The sequence below is a fragment of the Hyperolius riggenbachi genome, chromosome 5 (assembly GCF_040937935.1).
Source record: "Hyperolius riggenbachi isolate aHypRig1 chromosome 5, aHypRig1.pri, whole genome shotgun sequence".
Classification (NCBI taxonomy): domain Eukaryota; kingdom Metazoa; phylum Chordata; class Amphibia; order Anura; family Hyperoliidae; genus Hyperolius; species Hyperolius riggenbachi.
The window spans coordinates 289,320,742-289,347,207 of NC_090650.1; the positions used below are offsets into that span (position 1 = coordinate 289,320,742).

Here is a 26,466-nt window from a genome sequence, read left to right on the forward strand (position 1 = left end):
GGCTTATGGGATTCGTCAGCGTTCTTGCAGACGAAGTGCCGCCGCGCGTCTCCCAGTTTTATTCAAACAAGATTTTTAGCTTTTTAGTTTGACACAAACATTAAAGGGAACCTTACAGTGGACCTGAACTCTTGCACAGGACTGATGAAATGCACCCTGTGTGTATTTAGAGAGTTTAGCCTGTTTGTGTCTAATCACACATTGTATCTAATCTCTCTCCCCTGTGTCTCATGACTGCCATGTCAGAGATGGCAGATAAGGCCATTTGAAAGGTTAACTATATGTCTGCCTCCATGAATCGGGAAGTAGAAACAGTGCAGATTTAGTTTAGGATTTATGTCAGATGTAACAAAGAAATGTTTTTGTTTAACCACCCTGGCGTTCTGATAAGATCGCCAGGGAGGCTGCGGGAGGGTTTTTTTTTAATAAAAAAAAAACTATTTCATGCAGCCAACTGAAAGTTGGCTGCATGAATGCCCACTAGATGGCGCTCCGGAGGCGTTCTTCCGATCGCCTCCGGCGCCCAGAATAAACAAGGAAGGCCGCAATGAGCGGCCTTCCTTGTTTTGCTTAGATCGTCGCCATAGCGACGAGCGGAGTGACGTCATCGACGTCAGCCGACGTCCTGACGTCTGCCGCCTCCGATCCAGCCCTTAGCGCTGGCCGGAACTATTTGTTCCGGCTGCGCAGGGCTCGGGCGGCTGGGGGGACCCTCTTTCGCCGCTGCTCGCGGCGAATCGCCGCAGAGCGGCGGCGATCGGGCAGCACACGCGGCTGGCAAAGTGCCGGCTGCGTGTGCTGCACTTTATTTCATGCAAATCGGCCCAGCAGGGCCTGAGCGGCATCCTCCGGCGGTGATGGACGAGCTGAGCTCGTCCATACCGCCAGGCTGGTTAAAGACTATTATGCTGTTGCGTATCTTTTAGAGTAGAGCTGATGTTCTGAGTTCAGGTCCGCTTTAACCCTGGAAAAAAATAAAACATTTCACTTACCTGGGGCTCCCCCAAGCCCCCTGCAGCCATCCTGTGCCCTCGCCGGTTCTCGAGTGTCCTCCGTTCCCTGCCGCGGGTTAGTTTCATTTTCAGCCGACTGAGAGTCGGCCCCCGGGAACGCATAACCTTCTTTCCTTCCTGCCGTTAGGCGCGTCCTGCGCAGGTGGTGCATCCGAACTAGACTTCAAGGAGACCACATTGCACGGTTTGGAGTGGACACTCCAGTTTGCCAAACTAAAAAGTCTGATTCTGAAGGGGAGCTTATGGATTTTGTAGAGAATCCCCTTCACTTCCTACTCAGGTTTCAATCACTTCAACAGAAATCAAAGGGATATCTCAAAGCAGATTGTGGTGATGGCTGTTGCTGTGTGCTGCAAATGTCCTCTGTCAATATTTCACTCCTCTGATAAGCAGTGAGTGAAAAGCCTAGCACTCTGTACCAAGGCGAGTGTGTGTGTTACGTGTAAGGTTGCATAAAACTACGTCTTTATGGTATGACTTATTTCCTATATATAGTGCCTTACTGATGTCATTTGTGTGGAAGCTATTCATGCCCTCGTTACGACATAATAACCCATCCATAAAGCATGTTGGAACAATTGGAGCATGCTGTGATAGGCATGTTAAGTCTGCATTATGCTGCTAATATGTACTCCACGCTCTCTATGTTGCCTTCATGTACAACACAATAATAATAATAATAATGACCACTTATTAAGTAAAATGCATTTATGTTTGCAGGCTAGAAATGGTAAGTCATTTTCTGGAGACAGGATAACAGAAGAGAATAATAATAGCTCATACAAAAAATATGTTAGCATACAAGTTGCCTTATGACCAATAATGCTGTTAGGATGCATTTTTGATTTGGCCACCATGGAAGAGGCCTGTGGACCTTCTTGCTGCATGTTGCTTACAGATATTTGACCTCTACCAATAGGGTTTACAGGCAGGTATTGTGCACACTTCTGTGGTCTTATAATAAATCACTAACATATTATGCATCGCTGAAATACGGTTGGGCCAGCCTGTGTAGACCACATCAGGCAAGAAGGGTATTGAGTATGTGTATAATGGACCCCAGATTATATTGTTCTACGCACCCTTCAGAGCTCGTATTGTCTCTCCTCCCCCTTCCATAGCAACAGACGCAATACACAAGGAAGCGATGCTTGTTGTGGGGGTGATATGGCATTACTTGTTATGGGGGGTCATGTCCTTACTTGTTGATGTGAGCATATCCGTAATGGAAAGGCCATGTTTGTTATGGGGGTAGAGCATAGCCATACTTTTTTATAGGTGGCATACTTATTGATGGTGGCTTGTCTATACTTATTTGAGGTGAAACCAATGGGAATCCTCCCTCCCCAGGAAGGATTCTCTGTTGCAATCCAATGGAGAGCCCCATAATGCTTCTGGTAGGACTCCAATCTGTATAGCACACATGAGCAGGGGTGGTAGCAGCGGCACTGGACTGGAATGCAGTGTAGTGCAGAATTGTATGTAGCGAACAGACACCATTCATTCTTATTGGTTTCCATTGAGTCCATTGGCTCTTGCTGCTTTGGCGATCTGTCTGTTATTTATAACCACCCAATCTTCAGCTCCGCTTATCGGAACTGAACAAACTGATCCGTTAATATGCTCATTTCCACTCCAATATAAGAATGATTTTTATAGCAGTGTGAGCCCACACTAAAAAGAAAACTGAAATTGGGAATTAATACTAAGTATTGTACAATTTACAGTATCTTGAAACATATTGGAACCTAAAATTGGGTTATCACTGGTTCTGTTGTAGTGGAACAGTGGTTAAAGCGGAATATAAACCTGCATTTCAACTTTGCTCTAAAACATTTAAAGCATATTATATGCAACCAGCATTTTTTTTTACTAGACCAGCATTGGAAGGGTTACACACAGAGCTTTAAAGTTCTGTGGAGAGCAATGCAGACGCATCAGAAGTAGATACATTTAAGTAAACACAATGTAACAAGTGAGGAATGTGACTCACTCTCTCTCTGTGTCCCGGGAGCTCCTGCACAGTCAGCGTGTGTCGTATTCCACACTTGTTACAGTGTTTACTTAAATGTATCTATCTAAACTTCGGATGCGGCAACATTTCTCTCCACGGAATTTTAAAGCTCTGTGTGTAACCCTTCCAATGCTGGTCTAGTAAAAAAAAAATGCTGGTTGCATTTAATATGCTGTAAATGTTTTAGAGCAAAGTTGAAATGCTGGGTTATATTCCGCTTTAAGCCATGTATGTAACAAATCAGAAATTACTCTCACTTGGGGGGTGAATTTTTTAGTTTTTATGTTTCTTTTTTTCGGGGGGAAAGGGGGGGGGGAGGGGGAAGTTTAGAAGGCTTGTTTCCTGGAATTGATACTTTTCTGTTGCAAAGATGTCGAGTGTCAATGATCATATTAATGCTGCTTCTACTTTGCCTTGGTTAAATACCCATAATGGTGTGATTTCGCTCTTATACCTTAACCTCCCTGGCGGTAAGCCCGAGCTGAGCTCGGGCTATGCCGCGCAGGGGGAGATCTCAGCCCCAGGTGGGGCGATTTTTGTGCTGTAAAGTGCTGTGCGCGCAGCCAGCACTTTGCTAGCTGCGCGCACAGCTTGATCGCCGCCGCTCTGCGGCGATCGGCCTTACGCAGCGGCGAAAGAGGGCCCCACCAGAGCCCTGCGCTGCCCGGACCAATAAGTTCCGGGCAGCGCTATGGGCTGGATCGGGTGTGCCTGACGTCAGGACGTCGGCTGACGTCCATGATGTCATCCCGATCGTCGCCATGGCGACAGGAGAAGCCAAACAGGGGAACGCGTTATATACACGTTCCCCTGTTTGCTATAGATGCCGGCGACGATCGCACTAGAGGGACACGTGCGCCCTCTAGTGGTGTTTCATGTAGCTACCACTCTGGTAGCTTTACATGAAACAAAAAAGGATTTTTGCCAATTTGGCAAAAAAAATTAACCGCCAGGGAGGTTAATCAACAACAATTTAGTACTTACGTCTTTATTTACACACTTTAGTAACATCTTGTGTACTTTGCCGGTGGCGCTTCAATTTCCTCTGCAACTTGCTTTTTTTATTCCTACCAGTTAATTTAAACAGCCTAATTCTTTTTGTTGCTTAAGGCAGAATTCTTTGTAAGCTATACTAAGACCGTTTTGAAATCTTTCTCTTAACTGACAGCTCTGAGATACCCTCCGAGAAATCATTCTCCGAGTCAACAAAAGCTGTAGGCTCATCATCTGAATCACACATTGACTGTACACGCTTTTCTGTGCGTGGCAATGTACTTACAGAGGCATGACCAGAAACAAAGGTTGCAAGGAACATCATTTTTGCATTTCACAAATAAAAGAACACTTTTTTGCTTTTACTACCTAAAGCAGCTCAAGTACAACTACAGAGCTTGCAGCAAAATCATTCAAACTCCCAACTAGAGGATTCAGTCCTGTTATTTTTCCAAATTCCTTTTTTATTGTGTTGGGCGTATCCACAAAAGTTCCTTTTGAAAGTTGTCTGAGGGCCCATTCACACTTGCTGATCGCAAAACGCGATTAAAGGGACACTTAAGTCCAACAAAAAAAATGAGTTTTACTCACCTAGGGCTTCCAATAGCCCCCTGCAGCTGTCCGGTGCCATCGCCGTCTCCCTCCGATCCTCCTGGCCCCGCCGGCAGCCACTTCCTGTTTCGGTGACAGGAGCTGACAGGCTGGGGACACGAGTGATTCTTCGCGTTCCCAGACACATTAGCACCCTCTATGCTGCTATATGGTATATAATATATGCTATAGCAGCATAAATGGCGCGATTGTGGCCAGGAACGCGAAGAATCACTCGTGTCCCCAGCCTTTCAGCTCCTGTCACCGAAACAGGAAGTGGCTGCCAGCGGGGCCAGGAGGATCGGAGGGAGATGGCGAGGGCACCGGACAGCTGCAGGGGGCTATTGGAAGCCCTAGGTGAGTAAAACTCATTTTTTTTGTTTGACTTAAGTGTCCCTTTAACGCCCAAAAAATCACCATTTACACCTGGCGATTTTTTTTTTTTTTTTTTTTTTTTTTTTTTTTTTTTAGCGATTGCGTTTTGCACTTCTATAGCACTAAAACGCGATTGCCGGGAAATCGCCTGAAAATGGTGCAGGCTACGCATTTGCATTTAGCGTTTTTGGGCAATTTGCGGCGATTAGCACAAATCGCCCAAATGAGAACGGGCCCATAGACTTTTATTATCCTTGTGCTTTGAAAAGCGCTAACGTTTGAGCGTGTTGCTGAAAAATCGCTAGCAAAACGCTCAAGTGTGAATGGGCCCTTAGGCCTCTTACAGGAGGTGGTTGAACTGTGGAATTTTCAGCGGGTCAGCTGCCACCCACGAGCACAATTTTGAGTTCAATTGAATTGCAGCTACATGGCAGCCTTTGAAACGCCACAGGAGTCAGTGCTTGACATGCGGTGGTGTTACCTGATGGCAGAGAACGTGTAACGTCTTCTGTGGGGGTTGGCTCTTCACTGCTGGTGACCGGCCAGTGCAAGGGAGCAGCTGACCTGGGAATTCACTAACTTCACCCTTCTGTTAAAAATGGCCTTAGGCAGGACCCTCACTGTTATTAGAATCTTGGCCGGATTTGTGCATTTTACTGCCCAAGGCCCACTGTCAATGCCACCCTGCCCACTGTGTCACCCCTGGTCTTGAGCACCTCCCGTCCTATGCTCCCCTGTCCTGTGTTCCCCCCCCATACTGTGCAGTTCTCGACTGCTGTGCCCTGTGGAAGCAGGGCGGCCACGGACCAGGTCTGTCACCGCTCAGGTTTATATGTTTGGCAGTTTAACTTCCTGAGTGTGCCAGTCCACTTCCCGCCCCTTGCTTCCTGGTGTTGTAGGCGATGGCCTTGTCTCAAATACTAGAAACGTTCTCTGCAGATACATTGGTCAGTTGGGTTGTTTGAGAATTGTGTTTTTTGTTTAGTTTTTTGCATTCTTCTGCTCCTCCTTTTTGTGTTTTTTCTTTGAGGTAAATAAATAATGCAGACCACTTTCTGCTTTTTACATTTGAGCGCCAGAAAAGAAAAAAAATCTCTGACCCTGATATTGCAGGGACAAGTTTGCGCCCTGATTTAGTGGTTTCATGCCACATCTGGGGCTGGGGCTGGTGTTGTTGTTTGCGACAATTTTGTTCACTTTTGTCAGATCTAATATAATAGTTTTGTAGAATAATTGTTCTAATTAGTCATTGATGACAGCACTGGAAGATGAATAAAACTGTAATATGTAAGATATGGAAATCTTCCTTTACAGAGTACAAGATGAATAAATAACAATTTATTATGTACTCCACTTTGTTTTCTTTTTCTTTATGTAATGTAGCATGTAATTAAAGTGTTCATAAACTACTAATGGGTTTCAACATTTCGCATACTATTATTATTATTTAAATTTATATTGATGTAATACATATTTATCAGTTGAGAATTGAATATGTAATTGTTATATAGTACATAAAATAAGTTTTTAAACAGCCCATGGCTGTAATTCTGGAGCTTTATAGTTAACAAATAACTACCATACCCATATACAGGTAGTCCCCGGTTAACGAACGATAGGGACTGTAGGTTCGTTCTTAACCTGAATCTGTTCTTAAGTCGGAACATTGTGCCATCTCTGTCCCCTGTACCTCCTCTGTGCTTCCAGTGTCCCCCTGTGTCACCACTGCCCTTTGTACCTGTTTATACAAGTTTAAAAGCCATTTTTTCTTTTATTTTTTTTCTCAAAAAACTACAAGTCCAATTTGAAAAAAAATGTTTTGACTTGTTCCCATGGAAACAGAGAATACATGCCGTTCGTATCAGCGGGTCGTTTGTAAGTCGGGCATTCGTAAGTCGGGGACTACCTGTACTCTTCTTTGAGGGAGAATTTAGTAGGTGACTGGAAGTAAGAGCAGGGTTACACTGAATCCGTTGCAGTCCACTTTAAAGTGTACCTGAGGTGACACAGTGAGATACTTTTATATGTACAGTGGCAAGTATATTAATACCTAGGCCTTGTTCATATTTATTTATTTATTTTACTTTTTCTGCTTGAAAGAGTTAACATTTAGGTATGCTTTTGATCGGACGTAATCATAGATTATGTCACTCAGCAGGGACAGTACAGGTCGCTAAAATAGTCTACCAGAGCTACCAACTTCAAATGTATTTTAAAGCGCACAGCCAGTCTGTAAAATATGTGAGAATTGGGAGTCCATGTGACCAGTGGCTGTATCTCCAGCATCCGTACCTCGAGCACTTGCAAGCGCCTGGCCAGTGCAAGGAAGCAGTTGAGAGAATTTGCCACCTTCAGCCTCCTGTTTGCTAAGAGGTACTTTGGAAAACGTAAATGTCGCCAAATGCTGCCCTCAGCTGGAAATGTTTGAGAACCACTTAGGGCCTGAGCCCACTAATGCAGTTGTGTCCGCTTTTCACTCACACATCAATGTTACAGATGAAAAGTAGACAGAACCGGACACAACAGCGTTAGTGGGCTCAGGCCCTCCAGCTATTTACTGGTTTTCAACTAAGCAGATGTCTGCTACATGCAGATGAGGTGGCTGCTATGTGTGTGTGTGTGTGTGTGTGTGTGGGGGGGGGGGGGGGGGACAGTTGGCCTAGGGGAGGAAAAAGTATAAATACTGTACATGCTTACATGCTATGCTAGCTGAGTGGAAGCTGCTGTCAGTCTCTGCAATGTATGCAGCTAAATTAAAGGGAATGCAGCGAGCACCCTGCTTCCCTTGATACATCTTTTGCTGGGCACGGAGCAATAGATTTCTTGAGGTCTGTACCCTCACTGCACTATCTTGACTACCATTACCTGCATGACTCTGGAGCTGACATTGGATGCTTACGCTCTAGGGGACACTTGGGACCTGGACATATGGTGACGCTCTGGAATCGGTAGAGTATAGAAGTACCATTTACAGCTATATGTGACATGCTGACATCATCCTTGCCACTTGCTTGCCAGCTATGCGCCTGATGCTACTGTATGCTATACACTCTAAAGTTTGCTGCTGTTGAACTTTGTCTTGCTCTGCCGTGTACGCTTTGCCTATCCAAGTCCCAGTTACGTGCCTTTGCTTATCAACATCCATATTTTGCATCTATTATTTCAAAGGAATTGTGCATTGATTATACAGACCCTTCATTTTTCGAAAGTGCATTTAAACATACATGGACATTTTTTATTTTTGTATTATACTTTTTCTAGGTGATCACCCATTAGATAAGAGCTCTGTCCTTGTATGGATGTGGGTGTGAATGCTGGGGTTGAATGCTGTGGGTGGTAGGGGGGTGGGCTTACGGATCAAACACTTTTAAGGCTGAGAATAATATTAATAAAATGTATATTTTTATATGAAAATTGATCTTCCGGATTTATTGGAGTGTACTCCTCCTCTCATTTACCCTTAAAGTTTTTTGTTAAAGTGGACCCAAATTAAAAATACAAGATTTCAGAAATAAAATCTATTTTCTAAATTATAATAATAAATAGCAGCCTTTTTTCAGCTGCATGATGACAAATCTAAAATATTTTACATTTATTGGATGAACCCCTCCCTTCCTTTCAAATTGCCGGGATTTTTCCGGCAAACTGGTGGAGTAGATGGTGTTTGGCAATGGAGGAATTGCTAATGGCTGCCCCCAGTATAACTCTAGCTATGAAAAGAGAAGGGTGAAAAGCATGCACTGAAATGATCATAGGCTTGAAGGAGTGTTTATTTATCTTTGTATGAGTCAGAGTGGTGCAACTAAATATTTTTAATTAAAAAAATGTTTGGTTTGGGTCCGCTTTAAATTGAAGGGAATGCCTGTATTTCTGAGTAATCGTGCAGTTTCACTTTAAGTGCCATTTTTGGTATGGGTAGAAGGGGATAACATGTTGATGAAGGATGGATGTTTGCCAGTAGTTGGGCTTTCACATGGCAAACAGAAGGTTAAGTGTGTGTCTGTGTCTTGACATTAGTGTAAGGCCAGATAGAGAATATGGATGATGTTTGATATGACTTGTGTAAGTTTCACATATGTGCATGCTTGCCACTTGGTAATATATGATGACTGCATTTCGTGTTCTGATTTGTAGATCCTCCCTCTAGTGGTTATTTGTATATCAAGGATTCTGACAGTAGAAGCAGTTTAATTCTGTAGCCATACAAAGATTAGATCTTGTATTTTTATATCTGGATATCAGTATTTACAGCTGCTTGTTGCGCAGTTGAAGACAGTATGTCATTGTATTTACAGTCTGGGCTTGAAGTATACATTCATTATGCTTGTAAAATGTGATGGGAACTGTGTTTTGTAGCGTTTGTTCAGTAAAACTTGTCCACAGTGAGAATTACAGAGACTGACTTTCATATTTCAGCTGTAGTAGAGGAGCAGAAAAAATGTGCTAAGTTAACAAGAATAACTCCGAAGAGACTGTGAACACATGTGTGGAATGTGTTGTTTCTGGGTGTGATAGGCACGCACAGTTATGTCATTGACGAAAGAAAGCAAATAACAGTAACTTTATGGAGGTGCAATTACAGCTGAAGGGTGGTGACATGGAAGCAATGTCTCCTCATGCCCTTGTGCTGCTGCATCTTCATGCTGTGTGGCACCTCCCACTGTCCTTTTTCTTAAGGTGGTCACACACCATACAGTTTAAATATGTTTAATTCAAGAATAGCAATCATTTTTTCTAATTGTAACATTTCAAAAATCTGATCAATGTACCACATACATTTCCCTAATTATTATAAAAATGATTGGAAACGCTGAATACATTTCTTGGGTGTATATATTAATAAATTGATAATCTACTACACATCATTCAATTTTCATCAAAATTTTATTTAAAAAATCCACATTCCTGATCAATTTTCGTTGAATAAAAACAGGTAATCAGATTGGATTTCTTGCTCGAAAAAAAGAAAGCTTTTGATTTTTTGGGGGGGCAAATACAATTTTTTTTTTAATCGAATTGTTGTAAAATCAGAGCATTTTATTGTACTGTGTGTCGCCACCTTGGACTGCACAATCTGCTGGTACAACAGGCTCAACTCATTTAACCATTTCACCATCAAGCAGTTACTCCCTAACTTGCCCCTATGTTGTCCATGTTTGTTTTCTCTATCTGTGCCCCCACAGTAAGAACTACATGTTTATTAACCCTTTAATGGCTAAGCTCTCAATATCCTAATTGAAGCTCTGATGGCAAAGCCAGTTTTAAAATGCTTTTGTCTGCTTCTATTCCCCCACCCCCATACAATATAATTTTTTAAAGCAGAAAACCGAATATTACTGAAGTCCTTACTGGTGCGTACAAAAACAACATATTTCCACTAATTATAAATGAGGAGGCTGCGCTTAGTTGATAGAGAAGGTGAGTTATAGACAGTCCTAAGGGAACCAAAGAAGGACAAATGACCTATAATAACCTTAACCTACTTTGGTTCCTGGACGTAGTTTCTACGTCCAGGAACCATGCGCGCTCCCGGCCGCGGATTCGGTAGCGGATTCGGTAGCCAGGGAATCAATGTATCGGGCTACGGTGCCCGATCATTGATTCCTCTCCCCCGCTGAAAAAGCGACAGCTTCTCTCTGAAGCTGCGCCTTTTCTGGCCGTTCCCTGCCCAATGCGCCACTCTAAGCGTGTGTTACGCTTAGCGTGACGTAATGTAAACAAACTCATGGCCGCCATCTTGTGGCCAAAAAGTAATACTACACCTGTAAAAAAAAATAATTTAAAATTAACACACATTTACATTATAAATCTATTGTTTACCTCCCACCCTCCCAAAACTACCCAAATAAAATGTTTACAATAAAAAAAAAAACATTACAATAAAAAAAAAAAATGTAAATATTTACCTAAGGGTCTAAACTTTTTAAATATCAATGTAAAGATGAAATATTTCTATATTTTTTTTTATTTTAAACTTGTAAACAGTGATAGATGCAAAACGGAAAAAATGCACCTTTATTTCCAAATAAAATATTGTCGCCATACATTGTGATAGGGACATAATTTTAACAGTGTTATAACCGGGACATATGGGCAAATACAATACGTGAGTTTTAATTATGGAGGCATGTATTATTTTAAAACTATAATGGCTGAAAACTGAGAAATAATGAATTTTTTCCGTTTTTTCTTATTCTTCCTGTCAAAATGTGGCTCTTTGCAAAATGTACCCCCCAAAGAAAGCCTAATTGGTGGCGGAAAAAACAAGATATAGATCAGTGCATTGTGATAAGTAGTGATAAAGTTATAGGCTAATGAATGGGAGGTGAACATTTCTCACGTGAAAACGACGGAACCTGAATGGGTTAATACTATATTATAATACAGACAAAACACATTTTGACAATAGCGTGGCAGCACTACTTTATTACTGTGATTTAATGTAGAAAGAGTAAAATACTTTATAAAAAATAACTAAGGAACAACTATTACCATTGACTCAGATACTAAGGTGTTTAACATTCTACTAATGACTGTCATTAAATCCTAGACACTACATAACTCTGCCTATAAAAAATGAAACCAGAACCTCCCTTCCACCTTTCATCCCAAATCGAAAAACGGATCAATTCTATTAATCTGATCTAATTGGCTGCTGGTAATTTGGCTGTAAATGGGCATGATCGTTTCCATTTTTGACACCTTTAAACAGACCCCGAGGTGGGCTAATAAAATAAAAAAAATTAGGCTACCTGATCCCGGGGGCTGAGCGGATCAGGTAGCCGCAAAAACTGCCGCTCCTGTGGGCCACAATGGCCCACTTTCACTTTTGTGTCCTCTGGGTCACGACGCTGGAAGGAGAGACTCTTTCACGGCGTGCAGGGAGGCGGAGAGCAGCAAGGTCACGGCCAGGGGGAGAGAGCTGCCCAATGGCAGCTCTGGAAACTCTGTAGGAACACCCCTAGTGGGCGTTTTGAACAGGGAATCCCTCTCCCCTGTGTTTACCTCCGAGATGGCGACAAATAATATCGCCAATTTTGGGGGTTGGGCAGAGAGTGGCGGTGGTGGGACACAGAGGAATGTCGAGAGCAGAGAGGCAGAGATCTGCCCCAAAACCCACCCTCCCAAGAACCACCATGGGTTCTCTTTTAGGTGGCAACACACCATACAATTTTTTTAAATATCTTTTCAATTCAAGAATTACAATCAATCTTTCTGACTGATTGTAAGAGATTCAAAAATTACATTAGTGTTAAATTTTTCCCCAATTATGAAAATTTCATATACATTTATCAGAAAAGTGCAACACTCCCGATTCTTTATCGAATAAAAAAATGTGATCAGATTTTTTGAATGAATTAAGAAAAAGCTTTCAATTTTTCTGTACAACAGATCATTTCTATCGAATTGCCATAAAATTGGATCATTTTATTGTATCATGCGTGTGGCCACCTTTAGGCCTCTTTCACAGTGCGATGTTAAAGTCGCACGTTAGAAAATTTTATAACGCGAACTAACGCACAGCAATACAAAGTCTGTGCAACATTCACAGTGTTGTGTGTAACGTGTAGCAATATTTAAAAAGTGCTGCATGCTGTGCGTTTAGCAATGCATTTGTTGCGTTATGTGTGGTGCACATGCTCAGTAAGGTTTAAAAAAAAATGTAACGCATGCGCACCGAGAGACAAATAACGCAGTGCAAAATAACGTCCAATTTCATAACCTACATGCGCTGCGTTAGGGGCACATTGTGCGACTTTAACGTCGCATCAAAAGCAACGTCCCAATGTGAAAGAGGCCTTAGTGTAGAGTCCTGTTTCTTTCCAGTGAAAGTTATGCCTCCTCCCCATCCCTTTTGGTTTGTGCCTGGCACAGTGAAATGATGCAAGCTGTAACATTTTATCAATGACATAGTACTCCTGGTATTTTACACTAGTCTGTGTATTGCCTTCTTGATGACTGCATTCATCAATCATGTAGCCGTTCATCTGTGATGTGTTTTGTAATAGTTTTGATTGCAGTATCAGGAATGCATCATGACAGTTTTCTGTTTGTTGCTCTCAAACGATTTTCTGCCTAGTTATGTCACATTTGTTACACTTTGCTAAGGAGCGTAAAATCCTTCCAGTGCATTCCACTTTGTTTTTAAAGCAGTTCTAGTGTCCAGATACTTAAAGTTCATAGTTTTCTTTTACAAAGTAACAATGGGGCCTGTGTTCTCCTTGGTAAGGTATTCAGAGAGATAGCATGTGTTACATTGGAGCAGATTTATCAATATGAGAGAAGGGTAAATTAGAGCAGAATTGAATGCAGAGCGGGTGCAAAAGTGGGATACTTGCCGATTGCATCAATAAATCTTTTACGTAGACTTCTTCACTTTTCCAGCAGCCTGGCTCCAATTTTCTTTGCGCTGGTTTTGATAGATCTGTCCCAGCTTTCTCTCAAAAAATGTTTGATGGATTTGACTGCAGTTTTGGAGTACTGTTTCTTATTTCTAGCCTACACGCTGTTACCCTAGGCTCCATGGCTCCATAATAATGGATAATATATCATAATATGATTTGCTTTTCTTTGTACTTCATTGCACATAACATGATAGCACCGTGGTGCACATTCTGTGTTTGGCACTCCAAGAGTAAAGGTGGTAAATGCAATGTGGATTCTAAACCATAACTTCCTGTAGCACATCTCCATCTATCTCCCGACAGCCACAGGTGCATAAACATGCACAGTTAGGGTTTCTCACATGGATCCGGACTTGACGTGACAGTTTGGGGTGTTGGTTGCTGTGGAGGGGGTAGAGGAGACAACGGCGTAGCGCATGACAAAACAGTTTCAAGAGGGTGGCGTAAGGAAGAGAGCACACCCAGTCCAGATGATCAGGATCTCTCTGGGACAAATCAAGGCCTCTATGCAGTGAGGACCTAAGGACTATACGACTGCTCAACTCTACGGGTTTCACATATTATAAAATATACAAAATTGCCATAAACATAAAAATTCTAATTGCATCGGCCCAATAGAAACACATGTGAGGTCATTAATAGGGATGGCCAATGATATGCAAATAATTGAGTTGATACAGGATTATGCACATTGAGTATGCAAATTTATGCAGCTTGAAAATTGACCAATCCAATTTTACCTCAGCAGGATTTGATTGGCTCATTTTAAAGCTTCAAATATTTGCATAAGAAAATGTATAATGCTGCATCAACTCAAAATGATTTGCATCTCATTGACCATTCCTAGTTACTAAATACCACAACAGAGTTAAAACAGGAGTTCTTGGTTTCCTTGGGCTATATTATACAAGGTCTATAATATTCATACTTAAGTTGCTGGAAAATAAGACAAGGAGAAAACATAAAATGTACTTCATGTTTTTGTCACATTTCTAAGGATCCATACAGTTGTTTTTTTTTTACTATGTCGTAAACCACGGCCAACCAAGTGAATAAATACAGGTGCCTTTTCCAGATAATTTACTAATTCACCGGATGCAAAGAGTTAAAACACGCTGTAAATAAAATCTTGCTTTGCTATAAAACATCTGCTTTTTACTAACTTTTACTTGTAGAAAAATAGGCAGCTTCCAGCAGTGATGAGGAAGCATAGTGCTGCAGTTGTTGTCACCTTTTCATCTGTGTATAAATGTGTTAATATGTTAAATTGCTGGTGAATTTCTCAAGAGACGCTTATAATTATGTTCCTGTGCATCTTGCTCTCAGCAGACAATAAAAGGACATTTGTATGAAGAAAAACATGTATGCTGACCTTTTTCAGAAAATATTGCTTGCTTGGCTGTTTCTGGCTTTGTTGTCTTTGGTCAAAACAAGATTGAAGACCTTGAAGTCCAAACTTTAATCCTGTGTGCAAGTTATCTTAATAAGACAGAAATTTACAGTCTAGTGCCATCTATGTACTATAAATACGTGATGAAGCCATTCCTTTCTTAAATGACAACTGTAGTGGGAGGCATATGGTGGCTGACATATGTATTTCCTTTTAAACAATACCAGTTGCCTGGCAGCTCTGCTACTCTGTTTGGCTGCGGTCATGTCTGAATCAGGCCACAAACAAGCATACAGCTAACCTTGTCAGGTTTGACAGTAATGTCAGAAGCACCGTATCTGCTGCATGCTTGTTCAGGGTCTTTGGCTAAAAGTATTAGAGGCAGTGGATCAGCAGGGAAGCCAGGGAACTAGTATTAAAAGAAAGTAAATATGGCAGCATCTATACAGGGAGTGCAGAATTATTAGGCAAGTTGTATTTTTAGAGGAATAATTTTATTATTGAACAACAACCATGTTCTCAATGAACCCACAAATCTCATTAATATCAAAGCTGAATATTTTTGAAAGTAGTTTTTAGTTTGATTTTAGTTTTAGCTATTTTAGGGGGATATTTGTGTGTGCTGGTGACTATTACTGTGCAGAATTATTAGGCAACTTGACAAAAAACAAATAAATATATACCCATTTCAATTATTTATTTTTACCAGTGAAACCAATATAACATCTCAACATTCACAAATATACATTTCTGACATTCAAAAACAAAACAAATCAGTGACCAATATAGCCACCTTTCTTTGCAAGGACACTCAAAAGCCTGCCATCCATGGATTCTGTCAGTGTTTTGATCTGTTCACCATCAACATTGCGTGCAGTAGTAACCACAGCCTCCCAGACACTGTTAAGAGAGGTGTACTGTTTTCCCTCCTTGTAAATCTCACATTTTATGATGGACCACAGGTTCTCAATGGGGTTCAGATCAGGTGAACAAGGAGGCCATGTCATTAGTTTTTATTCTTTTACGCTGTGGAGTACTTGGACACGTGTGATGGAGCATTGTACTGCATGAAAATCATGTTTTTCTTGAAGGATGCAGACTTCTTCCTGTACCACTGCTTGAAGAAGGTGTCTTCCATAAACTGGCAGTAGGACTGGGAGTTGAGCTTGACTCCATCCTCAATCCGAAAAGGCCCCACAAGCTCATCTTTGATGATACCAGCCCAAACCAGTACTCCACCTCCACCTTGCTGGCGTCTGAGTCGGACTGGAGCTCTCTGCCCTTTACCAATCCAACCACGGCCCCATCCATCTGTCCCATCAAGACTCACTCTCATTTCATCAGTCCATAAAACCTTAGAAAAATCAGTCTTGAGATATTTCTTGGCCCAGTCTTGACGTTTCAGCTTGTGTGTCTTGTTCAGTGGTGGTCGTCTTTCAGCCTTTCTTACCTTGGCCATGTCTCTGAGTATTGCACACCTTGTGCTTTTGGGCACTCCAGTGATGTTGCAGCTCTGAAATATGGCCAAATTGGTGGCAAGTGGCATCTTGGCAGCTGCACACTTGGCTTTGTTCTCAGTTCATGGGCAGTTATTTTGCGCCTTGGTTTTTCCACACGCTTCTTGCGCCCCTGTTGACTATTGCAATTTTAAGAGTGCTACATCCCTCTGCAAGATATCTCACTATTTTTGACTTTTCTGAGCCTGTCAAGTCCTTCTTTTGACCCATTTTGCCAAAGGAAAGGAAGTTGCCTAATAATTATGCACACCTGATATAGGGTGTTGATGTCATTCGACCACACCCCTTCTCATTACAGAGATGCACATCACCTAATATGTTTAATTGGTAGTAGGCTTTCGAGCCTATACAGCTTGGAGTAAGACAACACGCATAAAGAGGATGATGTGGTCAAAATACTCATTTGCCTAATAATTCTGCACTCTCTGTATACCTTTCACAACAGTTCTCTTTTAAAAAATTAAACCACTTTCTACTTACTTGGGTCTTCTTCCAGCCCCTAGAAGTCTTATGGGTCCCTTACCGCAGCACTGGTTCCACCACGGTGTCCTGCTGCTTGCCCGCACCTTATGTGCAGCCACTCGTGCACAAACGTGCCCACATCATCAGGCGCATAATGCGTAGGCGCAGTACGTGCACGGTGACGTGAGATGCGCTGTCCTGCCGATGTGTCAGTGGACTTTACAGTGGGCCAGCAGTAGACACCTGGGAACACCGGAGCTGCAGCGGAGGAGAAGTGAGAGGGATATGAAGACTGCCATATTTATTTCCTTTTAAACAAAACCTGCTCCCGGCAGACTTGCTGATCCATTTGGCTGCAATAATGTGTATTTATACTCTCGAAAAAAAGCATGCAGCTAATCTTTTCAGACTTCAGTCATAGCATCTATTCTGCATGTTTGTTTAGGGTCTATGGCTAAATGTATTAGAGGCAAAGGATCAGCAGGACAGCCAGGCAATCTGCATTACTTAAAAGGAAAAAAAAGAAAAAAAATGTCAGCCTTCATATCCCACTTCAGGTGTGCTTTAAAGATTTTTAAAGGTCTTACCCAGTTGTCCCCATGTCCTTACCAAAATACTCTTTTTAATAATTTACTCCATTCCTTACCAGATCATTTCAATAATCTTACCATTGGTGAACAGTGCACAGTTGCCTGCTGCAGTAGTTGACATAAGCTGCATTGTTTCTTGGGGGGGCTTTTTTCGAAACCTCACTATTTAGGGCTAGTTCACGCTACAAATCGCAAACACTCATTTATTTTCACATTTTCAGTGTTTTTGTTTTGTTTTTTTCGCTCTGTGATTTTGTGTTCCTATACTATAGATACAATCACCCTAAAAATCCTACATGCTCCCTGTTTGTACTTAGAGTGAGTGTTGTGTCTGTACAGCATCTGTGTGTGCAGCATCTTGCAAAGATTTTTTTCTGATGTGGAGTTCAGCTCCATAGAAAAGACTGTGAAGGTATGGCTCTCATACTACATGAAGGGTGGTAAGATTGGTCTGTGATCTTTCATTTTCCAAAGACTATAGTCTGATGTGTGTATGAGCCTTAATGCTTTCAGTCACAGACACTGAATAGTGATGGTTATGTCTAGGAGAGCTCATGAACAAGCATGTGCTCAGTTTGGTCAGGTGATATGTCAATTTCTGATTTGCTAGCCATGATCCTGTGCAAAAGCAGAATTAGATCACAGAAAATGACAAGTGTAGTGTGAGAGGGGTTATTTGCTGATCCCTCTACCTTCATCCCCCTTAATCTGCAAGAGTTGGAGTGTAGCTCGCCCTCTGCTAGACCTGTGTGAGTGGATTACTCTGTCTTGTCACAGGAATTAATCCCCAATGAAATACCCCAATAGATACAAAGATCTGTGTTCATACGTCTGTGGTATACACTGGTAGAGAAGCCCTAAGGTTTTTTTATGTATATAGAAGATGCACTATCCTGTATAGCTCAAGTGCAAATACAATAATGGGGTTGATTCACTATAACAAATAGTGTGCCTTATCAGACTTAACATGCCTTATCAGAGTAGCATAGCGAGCGCGACGAACTTATGCTTGCTAATTGGCAATGACAAGAGCGCCACTCGTCCTGCCCTGAGCCCCTGTGGGTCCAATCACTTCAAAGGACATTATCCCTGCACTTTGATTGGCCCAATAGGCTGCCTGTTAAGTTTCCTGTGAATTGACAGGCAGCCTATTGGGCCAATTGGGCAGGACGAGTGGAGCTCTCGTCATTGCCAATTAGCAGGCATAAGTTCGTAGTGCTCACTATGCTACTCTGATAAGGCACACTATTTGTTATAGTGAATCAACCCCAATGTCTCAACCAGTGGCCTCTCTCAGTTCGACCTACAAAGTACAGCCATAAACAAGACACCTAAGTGAAACATAATGGGGTTGCACTTATACAGTGATGCGTTTCAACTCAACATGTTTCATCCGAATTGTGCTTTGTCAGCGATACACCAGACAAAACATCAGTGTTAACATATGAAAAGTTTAAAGAAAACCAATGAAAACCGGACAAAATCTATAGCAGCATAGGCTCAAGTCAGAACTGGATGCTAGTTTCATTTTTGTTTTAGGTTTGTGATTAATACACTGTTGACCAGAAAGTTTACAAGGAAATAAATATGGCAGCCTCTATATTTCTCTCACCCCGGGTTCCTTTTTAAGTATTGTTTAGTGGGTTAGAAAGGTCAGAACAAGATAGGGGAGGCTAGTGTGTGGGATTACTTAGTAGCAAGGTCAAATTTAGATTAGGTTGACATAAATGGTTACATTAGAGTTAATAATGACTTAGAAGATATGTTAATGTTGAGGAATAATTAAACAATTAAAATTGTTACAAATAGACATGCACAGTCTCTAAAGGCAGGTGGATAGTGACAGGATTATTAGTTTAAGTTTCAAAAAAAGGTTGGGGTTTATAATTTGCATTATAATTGGCAAGGGGCTACGTTGGGCATGTAAAAGTGCTGGAAGGGTGGTATGAGGAAACGGTCTGGGAATAACTGTTGACCTCTTGTGTTAATATTGCACGGCGACTCCTGGTAACAAAACACAGTATGCATATCTGCCCTGCTTTTACACTGCTTGCTGCTAAGCTGCATGACAATGACTTGCCAAAGTCTGCAGACTTTGTTCGCTCAACTTTCCCTAACTATTTCAAAAAATATTTGTAGAAGGAGTATGGTACTTTATGTAAAAATAAGAAAAAAAAATCCATGTTTTATATTTAAGTCAGTGTAGGCATGCACTATGAAGTTCAAATTCTTTTGTTCAGGTAAGAGATAGGCGATTTTAGTAGGAAAGTAGAACCTGTTACTGTTGCTTAGCTCTGGCTGTGCAGATCCAAAATACTAATGTCACAAAGAAACTATGCATTATTCAAAGTTCTATCAAACCTATCCTTTTCACTCTGTGCTCCCATGTGAATGGAACCCTGCTGCTTGGTATTCCATTTGCCCAATTTAAAATTCTGACTTGTTCTTATTCTTTTGCTACAGTTTATTTTCTTTGTAAGTTGTAACATATCTAGAGTGTACTGTAATTTTCCATCCCTATCACCTTTTGTAAGAAAGAAGCACTATGAATGTTTTCAGAACAAATAAAAAATGCATTAACGCTAAGTATACACAGTTTTGTTTAAAAAAAAAAAAAAAAAACTACCTGGGAAACCACTTTTATAACCGGGAAAGCTACATAAAGGGTTTTTTCTGCATTTGCAAGCCAGCTGTGAATGATTGTTAGATGGCTAAGCTAAACATCTGACTGCTCACATACTATGCCTCTTTAGTGAACTCCATAGTTCTGAATGAAATAACTGCCATAGCCTGTCTTCTGGACTACAGTATTATATTAAATCTCTCCTGTGTGAATGGGGAATGCAGTTCTCCATGTATTTTCACAGTGTGCAGTTAAGAGAGCAATAAAATGCCTATGATTAACAGACCTCAAAACCATCCATTTAAAGCCCAACATCCTACCACAGCAATAAATAAATGCTATGCATAGTGCAAAATTTTGGGTATTTGTGATAAAAAGAAAGAAAGAAACTGTACAGCATGAATGCTTTTAAAATTACTACGGATAGTTTTTATTGATCAAGAAATATCCTAGAAAGCATTTTAATTTAACCTCCCTGGCGTTATAAAAAATTGCTGCGCACGGCAGGGAGGGTGTTTTTTGGCATTATTTTTTTTTTTAGCATGTAGCTAGCCTAGCGCTAGCTACATGCTTCCCCCCTCCCTGCGGCGTCCCCCCGAATGCGCCGATCGCCGCCGGCGCATATACCCATCCGGAAATCCCGTTCTGAACGGGATTTCCAGGAGGGCTTCCCCCGTCGCCATGGCGACGGGCGCGATGACGTCACCGACGTCGTGACGTCAGAGGGAGTCCCGAACCACCCCTCGACGCTGCCTGGCACTGATTGGCCAGGCAGCGCACGGGTCTCGGGGGGGCACCCTCTGATGCGGCGGGTTGCGCGAATCGGCGCGGAGTGGCGGCGATCGTAAGTTACACGCAGCTAGCAAAGTGCTAGCTGCGTGTAACAAAAAAAAATTATGCAAATCGGCCCAGCAGGGCCTGAGGAATCCTCCGCGGCTGGTTACCCCGAGCTGAGCTCGGGATAACCGGCAGGGAGGTTAAAGAGGAACTGTAGTGATAATTAAAGGCACCCAAATATCCTGGTTTCTAATAGCTATAGGAGCTGCCATGTTCCTCCCTCCCTTTCTAGGTGTCCATTATCCGGTTCAGCACCGCAGTCCGAAAATCTCATGCATCCGAGCAACATTCACCTCCCATTCATTTGCCTATAACTTTATTGCTACTTATCACAATGAATTGATCTAGATCTTGTTTTTTCCGCCACTAATTAGGCTTTCTTTGGGTGCTACATTTTGCTAAGAATTATTTTTTTCTAAATCCATTTTAACAGGAAGATTAAAAAAGAAATGAAAAAAATTCATTATTTCTCAGTTTTAGGCCATTATAGTTTGAAATTAATATACTCTACCGTAATTAAAACTCATGTATTTTATATGCCCATCTGTCCCGGTTATTACACCGTTTAAACGATGTCCCTATCACAATTTATGGTGCCGATATTTCATTTGGAAATAAAGGTGCATTTTTTCAATTTGCGTCCATCACTATTTATAAGCTTATAATTTTAAATAATATAATAACATACTCTCTTGACGTGCATATTTAAAAAGTTCAGACCCTTGGGTAACTATTTATGTTGTTTTTTTTTGTTTTTTTTTATTGTATTTTTTTTTTATTTTTTTTTTTATAAAAAATATATGTGGGTAATTTTTGGTGTGGGAGGGAAACTGTTTGTTTTACATGTAAAATAATAGTTTTCTTTAATTAAAAATGTATGTGGGTGCAGTTTACTATTTGGCCACAAGATGGCCACAGTGAAAAAATTCCTAGATGCGAACGATTTCGCATCCAGGAACTAAAGATCAGAGGAGTTGTTTCCTGGGGGCAGAAATACCGCGCTCTCTGGAGAGAAAGCGTTGGTATTTCTGCGGGGAGGTTAGATCGGTGAATGGGAATTATATTCCCATTCACTGATCGGGGGGCGGCGGGTACGCGCGCCCGATCGCGCGCACCACGCAGGGGAAGATGCAGTGCCTATCTGGACGAGAAAGCTCGTCCAGATAGGCTGCACTGGTTATTTATCCAGGGGAAGGTGTGAAGATAGCATCTGTGACTTCTGTAAAGAAAGAGGTGGCACACCACTGACTGCAAATAATGCTTATGTTGTGGAACAGACACCCCACATCTTACGGACTCACAGATCCTTCATCGGGTGCAGGACCTGTGAGTCCGTAAGACAATATAAGCATTATTTGCAGCCAGTGTTTTACCGCCTCTTTCTTTTATATCGGTTTGTCCAGGACCGGTTGAGGCTTGGCACCAGCCCTATTCCAAGGTTCTGTACCTGTGGTGCTAACTCTATGGAAATCCATTTAGACAGATATTCTGTTGCACCTCTTGTTCACCTTGTGCCCAGTGGGGCAATGCCGAGGGCCCTCTGCTTCCCGCTAGGAGTAGAGGCCCATTGACTCTCATGAGACGCTGTGTTGAAGATTAGTGGGTGTTTAAACTTGGCACATTGAGAGAGCCTACACCTACCACCAGTGCCAAGATCAATAGGTACCCATCATCATAACATTGGTACTTTCCTGACACAGTCTCCTCCCACAGTCTTCTGCACAGCATCTTTAAAACCCCATGCCACACACCGCTACAGCATCCTTTGCTGAAAACATTACATAGTTAATCAGAAGTTGGGAAACCGGTTTTTAATTGTATGTTTTGTTTCTGCCTTGACCTGGGCTTCAAGACACGTTCTGGAATCTTCTCAGCTTGAGGAGAGCATTACTTAATTCTGTAGCATAAGCCTCTATTTTTTTCCCCAGTTCTGCACCGTATACTCTTCACTGACACATTGAGGAAAAAATAAAGCAAGATGGACTGGATCGTGTGGGAATATGTGAGGTTAAAGCACTGTGCTCCGTAATTATCTGTTACAATGCTGCTTGTGAAAGCAGGGCTGTGGAGTCGGTCCAAAAATCCACCGACTCCGACTCCTCAGTTTAGGATTCCACCGACTCTGACTCCGACTCCTCGACTCCGACTCCTCTAATTTGCATATTACAATTTTGTTGATTAAAAGTATGTAACCTGAAATTCGTCTCTTAACTGCCAACGCTTAGGAATTTTACAAGACAACTGAAGTGAGAAGGATATGTAGACTACTATATTTATTCCCTTTAGACTAAAACTAGTCCTTGGTAAGAGTACTTGTAAAAGGTACAAACCGGAACAAAGAACATCTATCAGGCCCTAGGCAATGTAAGTGTGGGTACATGTAAGAATGATGTGCAGGTACTCTGCAGGGGAATGAGGAGATTGTAAACAGACAACACCTCTGTGTTCAATGTGCACAGCATTCTCAGTGGATTCCCTGCAGCTCTGTGGGAAGTGCATATGTAGAGTACAGTACTACTGTGTAACAAAGTAAACCTGAGACAGATGAAATTAAAGTTTTATACATACCTGGGGCTTCCTCCAGCCGCCTTCAGGATAATCAGTCCCTCGTTGTCCTCCTCCACCACCTGGATCTTCTGTTATGAGTCCAGGTACTTGAGCCAGTCGGGCGTAGTGCGCATGCACACACTCCGCCGCCAGGAGCATACTACACCTGTGCAGCACTATTGCGCAGGTGCAGAATGTTCCTGGCTGTGGGAGCGGCATGCGGCCGGACAGCGCTGACTGGCTGAATTACCAGGACTCATAGCAGAAGATCCGGGTGGCGGAGGATAGCGAGGGACTGATTAGCCTGAAGGGGGCTGGAGGAAGCCCCAGGTATGTATAAAACTTTACTTTTCATCCGTCTCAGTTACCCTTTAATTTGTAGTCACCAAACCAAATTTTAACAACATATCAAATTTATTTGATTTCATCAGCAAAGGGAGTGCATACATTTGCATAAATCAGCATCAATGCAGAATTATTTCCATCTCGTTGACCATCTCTATTAGTGACACAGCTACACATCAGGATTTATTCTTACAGCATAGATGTTATTTAGTATATATAAGAGATTCCTGTATACACATCATATATACAGTCACAATCAGATATGTATATATCTGACCTTTTAAAAATACGGGGACTGCTTTATTGAAGCAGCACACGTAACTAATTTTGATTAGTTTATTTCATTTTTGTGGACTAAGCACAGCTATTACTGTATATATACATTATTTTTAATGACTATTATCTGAGAAATAGAACATTTTATCATATTTTCTATTTTAATTACAGTTACAAATTCATTAGGAGTCGGAGTCGGTGCATTTTTTCCCGACTCCGACTGCGACTCCAGGCACCCAAAATTGCCCGACTCCAGTCCACGACTCCGACTCCACAGCCCTGTGTGAAAGTCTGCCACATCAATAAACAATTAGCTCCTCCTGGTGGCGATATCTTTACTAAGTATAATGACTGCCTTTCCTATACACTGGCACTTGGCACTATAAGGAATACGTTGGCATTAACGAAAATATGGTATAACTAAAAGCCTGTTTGGTGAAAAAAAGAGTGGAACTTGATTGCTGCTTTTAGTATTATAGGATTAATTTAAGGAAGTTGAAGAAACCTTCATTTTTCATTGTGTGTAAAGGATTTAATTTTGCCACTTTCATGAAATATGGTTCAGGATGTACTTTTGCACATATGTTTCCTGTCTTACTGAACATTCAGGCTTAGCCAGTTGCTGCAGTAACAACATAAGGGCACTTAAAGATTTATTGCATCTTACTGGGAAATCAACTTCAATGGTATGAAGGGAAGTACAATAAAATAAAATCCTCCCTACATTTGTTTGTTGATGGCAAATTATACTTACCTGGGCATATGCCGCTAAATGTCACACATTGTATTATCAGTTTAGAATAAATTAAGGTCAAGTGCCAGCCTTGTCAAGCACAGTGTACTGTAGTGACATAGTAGAATGAAATAACTTATTCAGGATACCCACTTTTCCTGATTTCAGCATCAGAAACCCTTCCTCTATCTATATTTTGCTGTATATTGGTATGTAACTCCACCCTCCCAGTGATGCTTAGCCTAGGCTATTTAGCTATGCAGAGTTCTAACTCCCAGAGCATTCTGGGAGACCAAGATTTTTTTTTTATTATTATTTTTTTTGCTGGCTTCAAGATTCTCAGAAGCAAACCTTCAGCAGAGCTGCACCTGACAGGACTGATATGTTGCCACCTTCGGTACAGAATGTAAATTGGCGTGAGGAAAGATTTTAGAATAGGCAAACAATGACTAAATAACAGAATCCCTTTAAACTTGAATGGCATTCCCGACTTAAAAGGAAACCTGAGCATTATATTTGCCAATACAGCAAGCATAGCATTAATATCTGCCATTGCAATGGCCATGGCAGTAATAACCACCTTTGAAACAACCGCAGCAGAAAAATTCCCGCCATCGTAAGTGCAGAAGTAATATCTCTTATCTCAAGAACCATGGTGTGTCCTTTAGTAACAAGTACTGCCATGTCCCTGAAATGTGCCCCTCCCCCAGTGGCAACCTCCACAGTTATGGACTCCAGGTAGACAGCCCATTATCTTATGCTGACTCTCAGCTTAGTGATGAATACTCTTTGCATTCGGAATGTTTGTCGAGGTTGTGCTTTCCTATAAATCATCCTTCAACTCTTCGCTTTTCACCAAATGACGGCGCTAAACTGAGGGTGGGCATCTTATTGTATACATAGTTCTGTTGTTACCCACGTTATAGAATTGTTTAACTAAAAATAAATACATGTTGATCAAGCTAAAGGACAACTGAAGTGAGAAGAATATGGTGGCTGCCATATTTATACCAGTTGCCTGGCAGCCCTGCTGATCTATACTGCAGCAGTGGTTGAATAACGCCAAAAACAAGCATGCAGCTTATGTTGTCAGATCTGACAATGTCAAACACCTGCATGCTTGTTCAGGGCCTATAGCTAAAAGCCTTAGAGGCAGAGGATCAACAGGACAGCCAGGCAACGGGTATTGCTTAAAGTGTAAATGTCAAGCATAAAATAAAAAAAAATATTCTTTATTTGTATCTGGTAAGCAAGTAATTAAGGATGCTAAACAGGAAATCCAAAAGTTAAAAATCACTCTTACTTTTCTTCTCCATAAAACATCATTCCCCATTTGACTTTTATTTGGTACATCTGCTGCACAAAGGAAGTTGCAGGGCATGCTGAGTTTTCTTTTTTTTTTCCTTTTTACTTTCCCCTCAGACATAGCTAATGCAGCCTGATTGGCTGAGGCCTCTTTCCCTCCCATATTCCCCTCCCACACCTCTGTTACTCTCTGAAAGGCCAATATTTATCATGCTGAGACAATGCACTTTCTACTGCAGAGCTGGGTGGGAGTGTCTGAAGACTGGGTAGAGGGCAGACAATGATACAAAGAGTAAGGGAGGAAATGATGTGAGGATTGGCTTCAAGATAAACACAGTAAAAATGGAAAATCCTAAGAAGGATATTTTTTTTTATACTATAGAGAAATCACTAAAATGTGTACAGGGAAATACATATGTTATGTAAGTAGAGCAAGTATTTATCTACTTA

The 26,466-nt window shown here is 41.6% G+C and overlaps 1 protein-coding gene across 2 annotated transcripts in view; it reads left to right on the forward strand.

Moving 5' to 3' along the window:
* Positions 1-26,466, forward strand: part of MBP (myelin basic protein) — a 255,162-nt gene that overhangs the window by 82,453 nt on the left and 146,243 nt on the right. The window lies entirely within an intron of this gene.